Genomic DNA, 12,764 nt, shown 5'->3' with positions numbered 1-12,764 from the left:
CTTATAATGTATTGTCAGATTTGGTTTGCTAGTATTTTGCTGAGGACTGTTGTATCTATGTTCATCAATGATATTAACCTGCTATTTTTTTTTTTTTTAATATCAGGATGATTTTGGTCTCATAGAATGTGTTTGGGAACACTTCTTCCTCTTCAATTTTTAAGAAGAGTTTCAGAAGGAGCCTCTACAATTATTTCATATTCTTTCTTCATTAACTATAGAATGGCTTAATGGATGGCTTTCTCCAAACTTATTACTGTATACCTAGTGTCATCACAATATTCAGTTCAGCTCAGTTCAGTCACTCAGTTGTTTCCAAATATTTGTGACCCAATAGAATGCAGCACATCAGGCCTCCCTGCCCATCACCAGCTCATGGAGTTTATTCAAACTCATGTTCATTGAGTCGGTGATGCCATTCAACCATCTCATCCTCTGTTGTTCCCTTCTGCTCCCACTGTCAATCTTTCCCAGCATCAGGGTCTTATCAAGTGAGTCCATTCTTTGCATCAGGTGGCCAAAATGATGCTGAAATTTCAGCTTAAGCATCAGTCCTTCCAATGAATATTCAGGACTGATTTCCTTTAGAATGGACAGGATGGATCTCCTTGCAGTCCAAGGGACTCTCAAAAGTCTTCTCCAACACCGTAGTTCAAAAGCATCAATTCTTTGGTGCTCAGCTTTCTTTATAGTCCAACTCTCAACTCCATACATGACTACTGGGAAAGCCATAAATTTCACTAGATGGACCTTTGTTGGTAAAGTAATGTCTCTGTTTTTTAGTATGCTATCTAGGTTAGTCATAACTTTTCTTCCAAGGAGCAAGCTTCTTTAAATTTCATGGCTGCAGACACCATCTGCAGTAACTTTAGAGCCCCCCAAATAAAATCTGTCACTGCTTCCATTGTTTCCCCATCTATTTGCCATGAAGTAATGGAACCAGATGCCATGATCTTAGTTTTCTGAATGTTGAGTTTTAAGTCAATTTTTTTCACTTTCCTCTTTCACTTTCATCAAGAGGCTCTTTAGTTCTTCTTCACTTTCTGCCATAAGGGTGGTGTCATGTGCATATCTGAGGTTTTTGATATTTCTCCCTGCAATCTTGATTCCAGCTTGCACTTTATCCAGTCCAGCATTTCTCATGATGTACTCTGCATATAAGTTAAATAAACAGGGTAATAACATACAGCCTTGATGTACTCCTTTCCCAATTTAGCACCAGTCTGTTGTTCCATGTCCAGTTCTAACTGTTGCTTCCTGACCTGCATACAGATTTCTCAAGAGATAGGTCAGGTGATCTGGTATTTCCATCTCTTTAAGAATGTTCTGCTATTTGTTGTAATCCACACAGTATTAATGGCTTCTTTAAAAAAAAAAAACTGCCTGAAACTACCACATTAATCACAATATTTTATGTATATTTCATACCCAGTCACTTAAATTTTATAATAGATTTGCTAAAATATTCATTCAACATCTATACCTACTTTTATGCCACTTTAGTTGTTATTACAAACATGTTAAATGCCTAAAATGCATAAGCCCTTTCTATTAACATTCACTTAATGTTAATGCTTTCCAAAACACTTATGGAAAACACCTCACATTTAAAGTTGTTCATAATTCTCCCTTATAATAAGTTGGTGATTGATCAAAAGCAATATCAAAATTACTGTGCAGCATATGCTGAGAATCAAAGAATAAGTTTATAGTATGCTTCATAAATTAAAATTATGGCTTGTTTGAACATGATTTCTGTCTTATAGAACCACCTTTGATCTTCCTTTTTATTTTCTTGACTACAACACCAATGCTAAGACAAAGACAGACAACCAGGTTTTGTTTTTTTTTCCCCTCAAATTGTAGACACTTGGGTCAAGTTTAATAACTGGACAAATGTCAAATAAATTATCTGGAAGTATTAAGGTATCCCAAAACACTGATATAAGTCTAGCTAAAAGCAACAAAATAGGGAGGTGCTTATAATACAAAGGTGAATAGGATATGGCCACAGTTTTAGGGGTTGATCATAGTGATTAAGATAGACATAAAGTCAAAATGAAGCAGTACTTAGTATCATAGTTATAAATATATGATGTGTGTGACTACACAGAACTAGAAGATAAAGAATAAACTTCCCCAAGAAAGTGGAGACTAGATTCAGAGAGATGATATTCAAACTTGGTTTTGAAAAATAAATTAATAAAACTAATTTTCTGGTTAGTTCAAAAATGTCTTCTCTTGAATATATTTAAAAAGGAGAGAATAGAAAATAAAACTAATAGGAGATACACTGAATAGTTTGGGTGGTGCCAGAAAGAGGTTTGGGTATCCCACTAAGCATTTTATTCTACTGCCAAGGGAGTGAAGTTCAGTTTTAAACTATATGACTAACATGCTTGGAGCACTGTGTTTATCTTTATGATAACTGGTAATATGGAGGAGGATTTGGTTTCTGGAGGGAAGACAGATCAAAAACAATTATGTGAAAATAAATGATAAGGCATAAATGAGATGTGATCAACAGATGCATAGGATGTAGACATATTTTTATACAGGTATTAGATTAATATTGAATCATGAAAACATTACTTGAGAAATATAAAAGAAATCTGTTGGTGAGTAAGGAAAAAAAATCATGTTTTTTTCTTGTCTGAACAATGCTCATTGTTCTTTATAATGTTGGTGACAATAACAGAAATGAGAAAAATAAAGAGTGCAGGATATTCATGTAAGCAGAGAGCCTACTCGTTGGAAACTGTTAGATTTGTGTACCAAAGCTAGTGACATTCCATTTATCACAATCATTCCCAAGTGCTCATCCACTTTGGACTTATTGCTTCCAAAACTTTAAATGTTGAATCTGTAGTGAAATAATTAACTATGTGACCATGTATCATATCAGGTTTTAATGTCAAGTGGACAATATGAGCATGAATATATTTCAACATTTCAAATGTAATTGAACAGTGAGGCCCCTGTTTATTATTATAATTTTTAAACATCTTTCAAACATCCAGCATCCACAATTTTTTTTTTCTTTTAATGATGTCTGTATTGGGATCAGGCTGACTTTGAGAGTCAAAGGACTAGAGACTATTAAACACCTTTGTGATAAAAAATGAGGGGGTTAGCTTCAACCTATCATAAATACAAGACTGGGTTTCTCAACTTAAGTTTTACTAAAGTTTTGTCATAGATAATTCTTTACTGGAACAGATGTTCCAGTATTAGAGGGTGTTTAGCAGTATTCCTGGTCTCTGTCCTCTGAATGTCTGTATCATTAATCTATAGTAGTGACAACCAAAGTATCTCCAGACATAGCCCAGTATTGCCACTGAAAAAGTGAAAGTGAAGTCAGTCAGTCGTGTCTCACTCTTTGCGACCCCATGGACTGTAACCTACCATGCTCCTCCGTCCATGGGATTTTTCAGGCAAGAGTTCTAGAGTGGGTTGCCATTTCCTTCTCCAGAAGATCTTCCCAACTCAGGGATCGAATTCAGGTCTCCTGTATTGTAGGCAGATGCTTAACCGTCTGAGCCACCAGGGAAGTTGCCACTGAATAAAGGCAACATTAAAACAATACCTTAACTTTAATGCTGGACCAATGAAGTAACCCATCATATGTTCTACCACCAAATATTGAATTTCAAAATAAAAAGTTGTAAACAAAATTACAGAAGATCTCATAAAGTTAACATTAGTCAAAAGTAAATCATAAATACATCGGGATTTTTATTATTTGCCCATCAGTAAATATGTTCATTTAACACTTATGTTCATCTATTATTCACCTGGATCACTGGTGCACTTAAGCTCTGCTGTCTCACTCAAGTATTCACAAATCCATGTTTTCTTTTTCTTTTTTTTTTTTTAATCCATAAATCCTTGGAGTTAAGATTCTTAACTAAGAATACTTTGTTTCCTTGTTCAAATACATTTTTACAAACAATAAATTCAGATTAGTATGAACGTTCTAATTCTCCCAATTTACACATTGGTAAATAGTAACTTGTTTTCTCTTTATCTGTTAAGAGGGAAGGGGTAAAATTTGGCAAACTGTGCATGACTAGACTCTCTCCTAAGAACTTTGATTTTTCTTTTTTTAAAGGTATAACATCTAATAGCCTTATTTAAAGGTGGAGGAAATGAATACTTTGAAGAATGAGAAATAACTAACAGGATTATAGACTACTAGTGGCATGAAAAGGTGAAGGACTGTTCATTGAATTTAAAAATCAATTGTCCTGTGTACGCAGTCTACTGGAATCTTACCACAAAAGAAAGGAGAAGAAGAAAACTTGAAAAGTAGGGGGAAAGCTATGGGCAACATGAGATAGAGGAAACTGCATAGTTTTCAATTCTTGAAACTTCTGATGTCTAGCTGAGCTTCTGGCCAAGTTACTCAAATATTATGGTTTTCAATTTCTTTAGTATGGGATCCCATCATTTACTTTCACAATTAATCTGAAGATTAAAGTAATAATAAGAGTTGGCACTTCTATATACTATACATGTTCTGTAAGTAATCTATTATCTTGACTAATATTAATAACAAGTCCATCAAGTAGGTATTTTATTTTATATATATATTTATAGAAAAGAAACAGAAAGAAAGAGAGGTTGCACATAAATAATGAAACAGATTTAAATTTAGTGAGTCAGTTTGACTTTTAAAAAGCAAATATAATAATGTGAACCATGTCATGTTTTATAAGCATGTTATAAAAAAATGTTTTAACAAAATTTTAAAGAATGTTATAGAAAAATAATTTAAAAGCATGTTATAAAAAAACAATACATAAGCTCAGCTTAGTGTTCTCCTTCTCTGGGATCTTTTCCTTAAAGTCTTTAGTTTGAATAATGACTGTTATGATTTCTCTTAGCATCATTTCTACCTTTGCATCTGTTCTTAATTAACTCTTGATTATATTACTAAACAAGTCTAGGTTGGTTCTCTGCTCATTACAGGTATTGAGGAACCCAGATGATAGGTGCTACATCTGTATTTGAGCCCTTGCAATTGCAATCAACCTGTCAGAAAGAAACAGGTATGATCAGGTATGACCTATCATACCTGGTTCTTTGAACTTCTAACTGGAAGCAACTAAAGTCACTTTCAGTCACAATTCATTGACTGAGCAACTCAAATGCTCTTAACTAATTTCAAAGGTAATGGGAAAGTGTTACCTTACAATGTGGTTAAAAGGTAAGAAATGCTCCTGTGAAATTTGAGAAGAGTCCTGATAATTACAATTGCAACAGCATTTTTCCATGTTGTATTATAACCAATTATTTCTCAGTGTGTCTATCACCCTATATAGATACATTAAAAAATACTTGTTGCCTTAGTGAGTGAACAGGTCTTCATTTTTTTTTCTTTGTTTAAACCAATTTATACTTTTAAATTGCTTATACTGAAAGCAATATTTGTGAACAGATATTATTTCATTATTGGCTCATTTCTAAACATATCTTGCTTGATTGATTATATGGTTCAGTTCAGTCAGTTAAGTTGCTCAGTCGTGTCCAACTCTTTGTGACCCCATGAATCACAGCACGCCACGCCTCCCTATCCATCATCAACTCCTGGAGTTTACTCAAACTCAGGTCCATCGAGTTGGTGATGGACTCCTTCTCTGTCATCCCCTGTCCTCCTGCTTCCAATCCCTGCCACCATCAGAATCTTCCAATGAGTCAACTCTTCTCATGAGGTGGCCAAAGTACTGGAGTTTCAGCTTTAGCATCAGTCCTTCCAATGAACACCCAGGACTGACCTTTAGAATGGACTGGTTGGATCTCCTTGCAGTCCAAGGGACTCTCAAGAGTCTTCTCCAACACCACAGTTCAAAAGTATCAATTCTTTGGCACTCAGCTTTCTTCACAGTCCAACTTTCACATCCATACATGACCATTAGAAAAACCATAGCCTTGACTAGACGGACCTTTGTTGGCAAAGTAATGTCTCTGCTTTTGAATATGCTATCTAGGTTGGTCATAATTTTCCATACAAGGAATAAGTGTCTTTTAATTTCATGGCTGACTATATGGTTATGAATCCATAAATTTTCAAAGCAGATCATATTTAGTTCAGTTTTCCCACAGAAGAAGGGGAAACTCAGCATCCATTCCCTTTTATATACCTGTCAGGTATTTACTGGAAAGAAATAAACTAGTTCTGTCTGTTGGAGCAGTTTGTCTGTGATTTACGTGTAGAAGAGTCCATTTCTTTAGCGTTTTTCACATTGATATTCACTGTAAAATTCACATTTCAGAAGATTTTTCTAAGGTGGTTGCTCATTCAAAATAAGGACTTATCCTTCTTGAAAATGGTTTACTTAATTATAATCCACACTTACAAACACATGACACAGTTGCATTCTAAGCTGTTTTAGTATTTACAAGCATATTAGCATGACCCCATTGATGTAGCAGTAAATCCTGCTATTGTTGCTGTTCATTCTCTTAAGTCATCTCCCAATCTAACCCCAGGGACTGTAGCATGCCAGGCTTCTCTGTCCTCCACTATCTCTGGGAGTTTTTTAAATCCATGCCCACAGAGTCACTGATGCCTTCCAACCATCTAATCCTCTGCCAACCTCTTCTGCTTTTGTCTTCAATCTCTCCCAGAATTAGAATCTTTTCCAATGAGTTGGCTCTTTGCATCAGGTGGCCAAAGTATTGAAACTTCAGTTTTGACATCAGTCCTTCCAAGGAATATTCAGGCCCAATTTCCTTTAGGATTTATTGGTTTGAACTCCTTGCCGTCAAAGGGATGCTCAAGAGTCTTTTCCAGCACCACAGTTTGAAAGCATCAGTTCTTTGGCTTCCAGCTCTCTCTCATGGTCCAACTCTGACACCCATACATGATTACTTAAAACAAAACAAAACAAAACAAAACAAAAAATAAACATGGCTTTGATTATATGGACCTTTGTTGGAAAATTAGATATATTCCAATGAATATTTAGGTTTAATTTTCTATAGGATTCAGTGGTTTGATCTTGCAGTCCAATGGACTCTCAGCAGTCTTCTCCAACACCATATTTCAAAAGCATTGATTATTCGGTGCTCAGCCTTCTTGATGGTCCAACTCTCAGATCCGTATATGACTACTGGAAAAAACACAGCTTCGATATATAAACCTTTGTCAGCAAAGTAATATCTCTGCTTTTTAATATGTTGTCTAGGTTTGTTATAGCTTTCTTTTTGTTGTTGTTGTTGTCAGAGCTGATTTCTTTTTCTTTTCTTTTTTTAATTTTTATTTATTTTATTTTGTTTTTACTTTACAATACTGTATTGGTTTTACTATACATTGACATGAATCCACCACGGGTATACATGAGTTCCCAATCCTGAACCCCCCTCCCACCACCCTACCCATATCATCTCTCTGGGCCATCCCTTTCCAAGGAGTGTCTTTTAATTTAATTGCTTCTGTAACAATCTTCAGCCCAAGAAAATATTGGAGACCAAGAAAATAAAATCTGTTACTACTTCCATTTTTTGCCTTTCTATTTGCCATGAAGTTATGGGACTAGATGCCATGATCTTCACTTTTTGAATGTTGAGTTTTAAATGCTTTTTAATGCTCCTCTTTCACCCTCATCAAGAGGCTCTTTAGTTTCTCCTCACTTTCTGGCACTAGAATGATATCAACTACATATCTGAGGTTGTTTATATTTCTCCTGGAAATCTTAATTCCAGTTTGTGATTTTCCCAGTCTGGCCATCATTTTGTATGATGTATTCTGCACAGAAGTTAATTAAGCAAAGTGACAATATACAGCCTTGACCTACTCTATTCCCAATTTGCTCCAGTCAGTTTTCCCATGTCTGGTTTTAACTGTTGCTTCAGTTCAGTTCATTTCAGTCACTCAGTTGTGTCCGACTCTTTGCGACCCCATGAATCGCAGCACACCAGGCCTCCCTGTCCATCACCAACTTCCGGAGTTCACTCAGACTCATGTTCATTGAGTCAGTGATGCCATCCAGCCATCTCATCCTCGGTCGTCCCCTTCTCCTCCTGCCCCCAATCCCTCCCAGCATCAGAGTTTTTTCCAATGAGTCAACTCTTTGCATGAGGTGGCCAAAGTACTGGAGTTTCAGCTTTAGCATCATTCCTTCCAAAGAAATCCCAGGGTTGATCCCCTTCAGAATGGACTAGTTGGATCTCTATACCTTAAAAAAAAAAAAAAAAAATAGAATTACTGCTCATGGTTTTCAGTACTTGCTCTTGTGGTCCAGACCAAAATCTTCTGAACTAAACTTCCCTGGTGGCTTAGATGGTAAAGCGTCTGTCTACAATGTGGGAAACCTGAGTTTGATCCCTGGGTCGGGAAGATGCCCTGGAGAAGGAAATGGCAATCCACTCCAGTACTATTGCTTGGAAAATCCCATGGACAGAGAAGCCTGATAGGCTAGAGTCCATGGGGTCACAAAGAGTCGGACACGACTGAGCGACTTCACAGAGTGTGTTCAATAGCTCTCAGTGTGGTCCTTTCAAAATGCAACTCAGTAAAATTATCATCAAATCAATTCTGTGCTTGAAATATTTATTCAGAATGGAAAGTATTTCTTGTTTTCCAGTCAGTGAGACTTTTATGCTCTTGTCCTAAGGACTTTGTATCTGTGTTTCCTCTTCATAGGATACTCCTCTCTTTGTCAAATGATTAGTTCCCTCTCTTCCTAAAATATATTTGCTCAAAACTCACATTTCATGAGGGAATTCCTCACATAATATTATCTGATACTGTAATATCATGACATTTTCTATCATTTTATTCAGCTTTCATTTTATTCTTATCTATTATCATCTGATATGATAGTATACAGTAATTTGTATATATATGCATATAAATATAAAAATAAACAAAATTATTACTTGCTTTTATTTACTAATATAAAGATTACATAAGACAAGAATTTTTAATTTTTTTCATATCTCCCTAGAAGACAACCAAGGATAACATAATCTTTGAATAAAAAGCATGTTGAATTCTTTAATGAGGGCTTGAATAAACTCTTACAGAGCAGATGGGTCAGGATGTTCTTCTCAAGGTATTTCTCTTAGTTCTTTGTACTGTAACTCCTTGTATTTATGTCATAAATTGCCAGTTAAATCAAGGACTAAAGTTAAAAATGTACCAGGGATATAATTGTATCACCAGTTCTCCCTTGATCAAGAGCCTTCCTATGCAGAAGAAATCAGTAGCCTTCCTTCTTTCCTCCCTTTCTTCCTTTCCATTAATTCACTATGGGAATTAAATGTCATGTGAATTTCTGATCAGTGGTGGTTTAAGCAATCCTCTTGGGAATATTCTTTTGCATTTTGTGCTGGAACATTCTGAGTTTTTACTATAGTGTACACATGGGTAGTAGCCTAAAATATTGCTACATTAGTACTGTGATATGCCTTATATAGCATTAAGTTCATTAGTAATTTTGAAACTGTGATGGAAGCCAGTGAGTCAAGCCTTGTTTTTTTTGTAAGATCTTGATCAAGCAAACGGGGGAGAATTATCAGACAGAAGATGTGTGTGTGGGAGGGTGGGGGTGGAATTTACTGACATAGCTTGTGCATGGTTCTTCTGTAACTTATTGCATTTTAAGATAGCATGAAGGAATCTATCAGGACAGAACGTAAGTTTTGGAGAGTACTACTGGATTTTGAGTTGTGAAGCTTTTAATCTGTGTGATTAGGAAGACACAAGCTCTGCTCTAGCCAGCATAATCAGTAACTTAAATACAAGTCTTGTGGTAACAACAGTATGAAGTTGTGAAATCATAGTCTCTGACCTTCAGTTGGAACACCAGTTCTTCTTCTGGCATGAACAAGGATCTAGGACATCCATTAGTGACTACATGAAGTGACTTTCAGCCCTGACCTGCTACCATAGCATTCTATCAAGAATGACCAGCTTAATCATTAAATTGTATCTGATTTCATTGAGTTGGCCTCATTTCCTAAACTGGTGTGTTCTGTGGGAAGCAAACTTCCCTCTTTTAGGAAACTAGGTTATAAGGATCCATCTTGTACAACTTAATCCTTATACTTCAGTTTAATCACTTTTCTTCTTTCTTTCTCTCTCTCTTTTTTTTTAACTAGCTGAGAGTATTCAGAAGGCTTATCCAGATATGAATATTGAGAGAGGTTTCATAATCTCATAATCAGTCATATTGTTCAGCCGGTGCTTTGTGGTATCAGTCTCTAAACATACTGGACTGATCTCCATCCTATTTTTAACTTTCTGATCTTTGGATCTTTGTGTTGTCACTACCACATGTAAATATGAAGTACGCTATGTGTGAGGCACTCTTTTCAGTGTTTTATAGTTATTGGCTCACTCATATCTTATAACAACTCTATGGTATAAGTACACTCTTCATTCTTACTTGACAAAGTCTTACTTGAGAAAACAGAAACAGTAACTGAAGCAAATCCCCCATGATCCTACAACTAATAAGTTCAAAAGTTGAACTGATTACTTCTAACCTTAGTAGCTGGTTTGCTATTTTATTGATACTTCATTAATTAGTCCTACGTCTAAATAATTCAAATATAAATTTAATTTTAAATATTTTATCCACTTTTTTAAAGGATACGTTTTTCTACAAAGTTCATCACAGTCAGTTATGATTCTTATCTTAAATCTCCCATCCAAATTTGGTTTGTAAATTTACAAATGGATTCTCAGATTTAGAAGAAAAAAAGATCTCTTGGCTAGGAATTTTAAAATTATGTTAAATAATAGTGGTAAGAGTGGACATCTTATCTTGTTCCTGATTGTAGAGGAAATACTTTCAGTTTTTCACCATTGAGTGTAATGTTTGCTGAGGATTTGTTGTATATGGCCTTTATTATGTTGAAGCATATTCCTTCTATACTTGGTTTCTAGAGTGATGTTATCATAAATGGATGTTGAATTGTGTCAAAAACTTTCTTTGCATATATTGAAACGATCGTATGAATTTTATCTTTCAATTTTTACTACAATCAATGTGTATTACATTGATTGATTTTCATATATGAAAGAATCTTTGCATTCCTAGGATAAATCCCACTTGACCATAGAGTATGTTCCTTTGAATGTGTTTTATTATTATTATTATTATTATTATTCTGTTTGCTAGAATTTTGTTAAAGATTTTTGCACCTATATTCGTCAGTGACCTTGGCCTGTAATTTTCTTTCTGGTTTTGCTATCAGAGTGATTGTTCCCTCATAGAATAAGTTTAGGAGTTATCCTTCCTCTGCAATTTTATGGAAGAATTTGAGCAGGATAGGTGTTAATACTTCTCTAAACTATTGGTAGAATATACCTGTGAAGCCATCTATTCCTGGGCTTTTATTTTTTGGATGATTTTTGTTTATAGTTTCTCTTTCAGTGGTTGTGATTGGTCTGTTCATATTTTCAATTTCTTCTTGGTTCATTTCTGGAAAGTTATAGTTTTCTAAGAATTTGTCCATTTTTTTCAGGTTGTCCATTTTATTGGCATATATTTGGTTGTAGTAGTCTCTTATGATCCTAGTGTATGGTGATACCTCATTGTCATTTTGATTTGCATTTCTCTTTGTATTTCTGTATTGTCTGTTTTAACTTCTCTTTTTTTAAAAAAAATTCTAATTGTACTGGTTTGAGCCTTCTACTTTTTTCTCTCAAATAACCAGGATGCAATTTTATTGATCTTTACTCTCATCTCCTTCATTTCCTTTTCATTTATTTTTGCTCTGATCTTTATGATTTCTTTTTCTTTTCCTACTAACTTTGGGCCTTTTTGTTCTTCTTTTTCTAGTTTACTTAGGTATAAGGTTAAAGCTTGTGTTTCCTTGTGAATTTTCTGTCTGGATGATCTGTCCATTGATGTGAGTAGGGTATTAAGTCCCTTGCTATTATTGTGCTACTATAAATTTCCCCTTCAATGGTTATTAGTATTTGCCTTATCTATTGAGATGCTACTAAGCTGAATGCATATGTATTATTAAGAGCTATATCTTCTTCTTTAATCGATTCCTTGGACATATGTAGTATATTTCCCTGTATTTTGTAATGGTTTAAAGTCTATTTTATTTGATATGAGTATTGCTACTCCCACTTTCTTTTGATTTCTTTTTGCATGAGATATCTTTTTCCAGCCTCTCACTGTTAGTCTGCATGTGGATGTGAAGTGGGTCTGTTGTAGATAGCATAAATGAGTGTCTTGTTTTTGTATCCATATGACGAATCTGTGTCTTTTGGTTGGGACATTTAGTCCATTTTCATTTATGATAATTATTGATATGCATGATCCTATTACCATTTACTTCACTTTTTTGAGTTTTCTTTTTGTAGGCTTTTTCTTTATCTTGTGTTTTCTGTTTAGAAAATTTCCTTTAGCATTTGTTGTAAAGCTGGTTTGGTGATGCTGAATTCTCTTACTTTTTGCTTATCAATGAAGCTTTTGATTTCTCTTTTAAATCTGAATTAAATCCCTGCTAGATAGAGTAATATTGTGTTTTTTTTTTTTTTTGTTTTTGTTTTTTTTTCCCCATTCATCAGTTTAAGAATATCCTGCTATTCCCTTCTGGCCTGCAGAATTTCTGTTTAAAATCAGCTGTTAGCCTTATTGGGATCTTCTTTTATGTTATTTGTTGCTTTTCTCTTGCTGTTTTCATTTGTTGTGTTTAATTTTTGTTAATTTGATTAACATATGTCTTACCATGTTTCTCCTTGGGTTTGTCCTCTATGGGACTCTAGGGCTTCCTGTATTTGGGTGGAAATTTAC

Source organism: Oryx dammah, unplaced genomic scaffold, assembly GCF_014754425.2.
Source record: "Oryx dammah isolate SB20612 unplaced genomic scaffold, SCBI_Odam_1.1 HiC_scaffold_8, whole genome shotgun sequence".
Classification (NCBI taxonomy): domain Eukaryota; kingdom Metazoa; phylum Chordata; class Mammalia; order Artiodactyla; family Bovidae; genus Oryx; species Oryx dammah.
The sequence above is the reverse complement of the archived record's forward strand: the minus strand, read 5'-3'. Positions refer to the sequence as shown.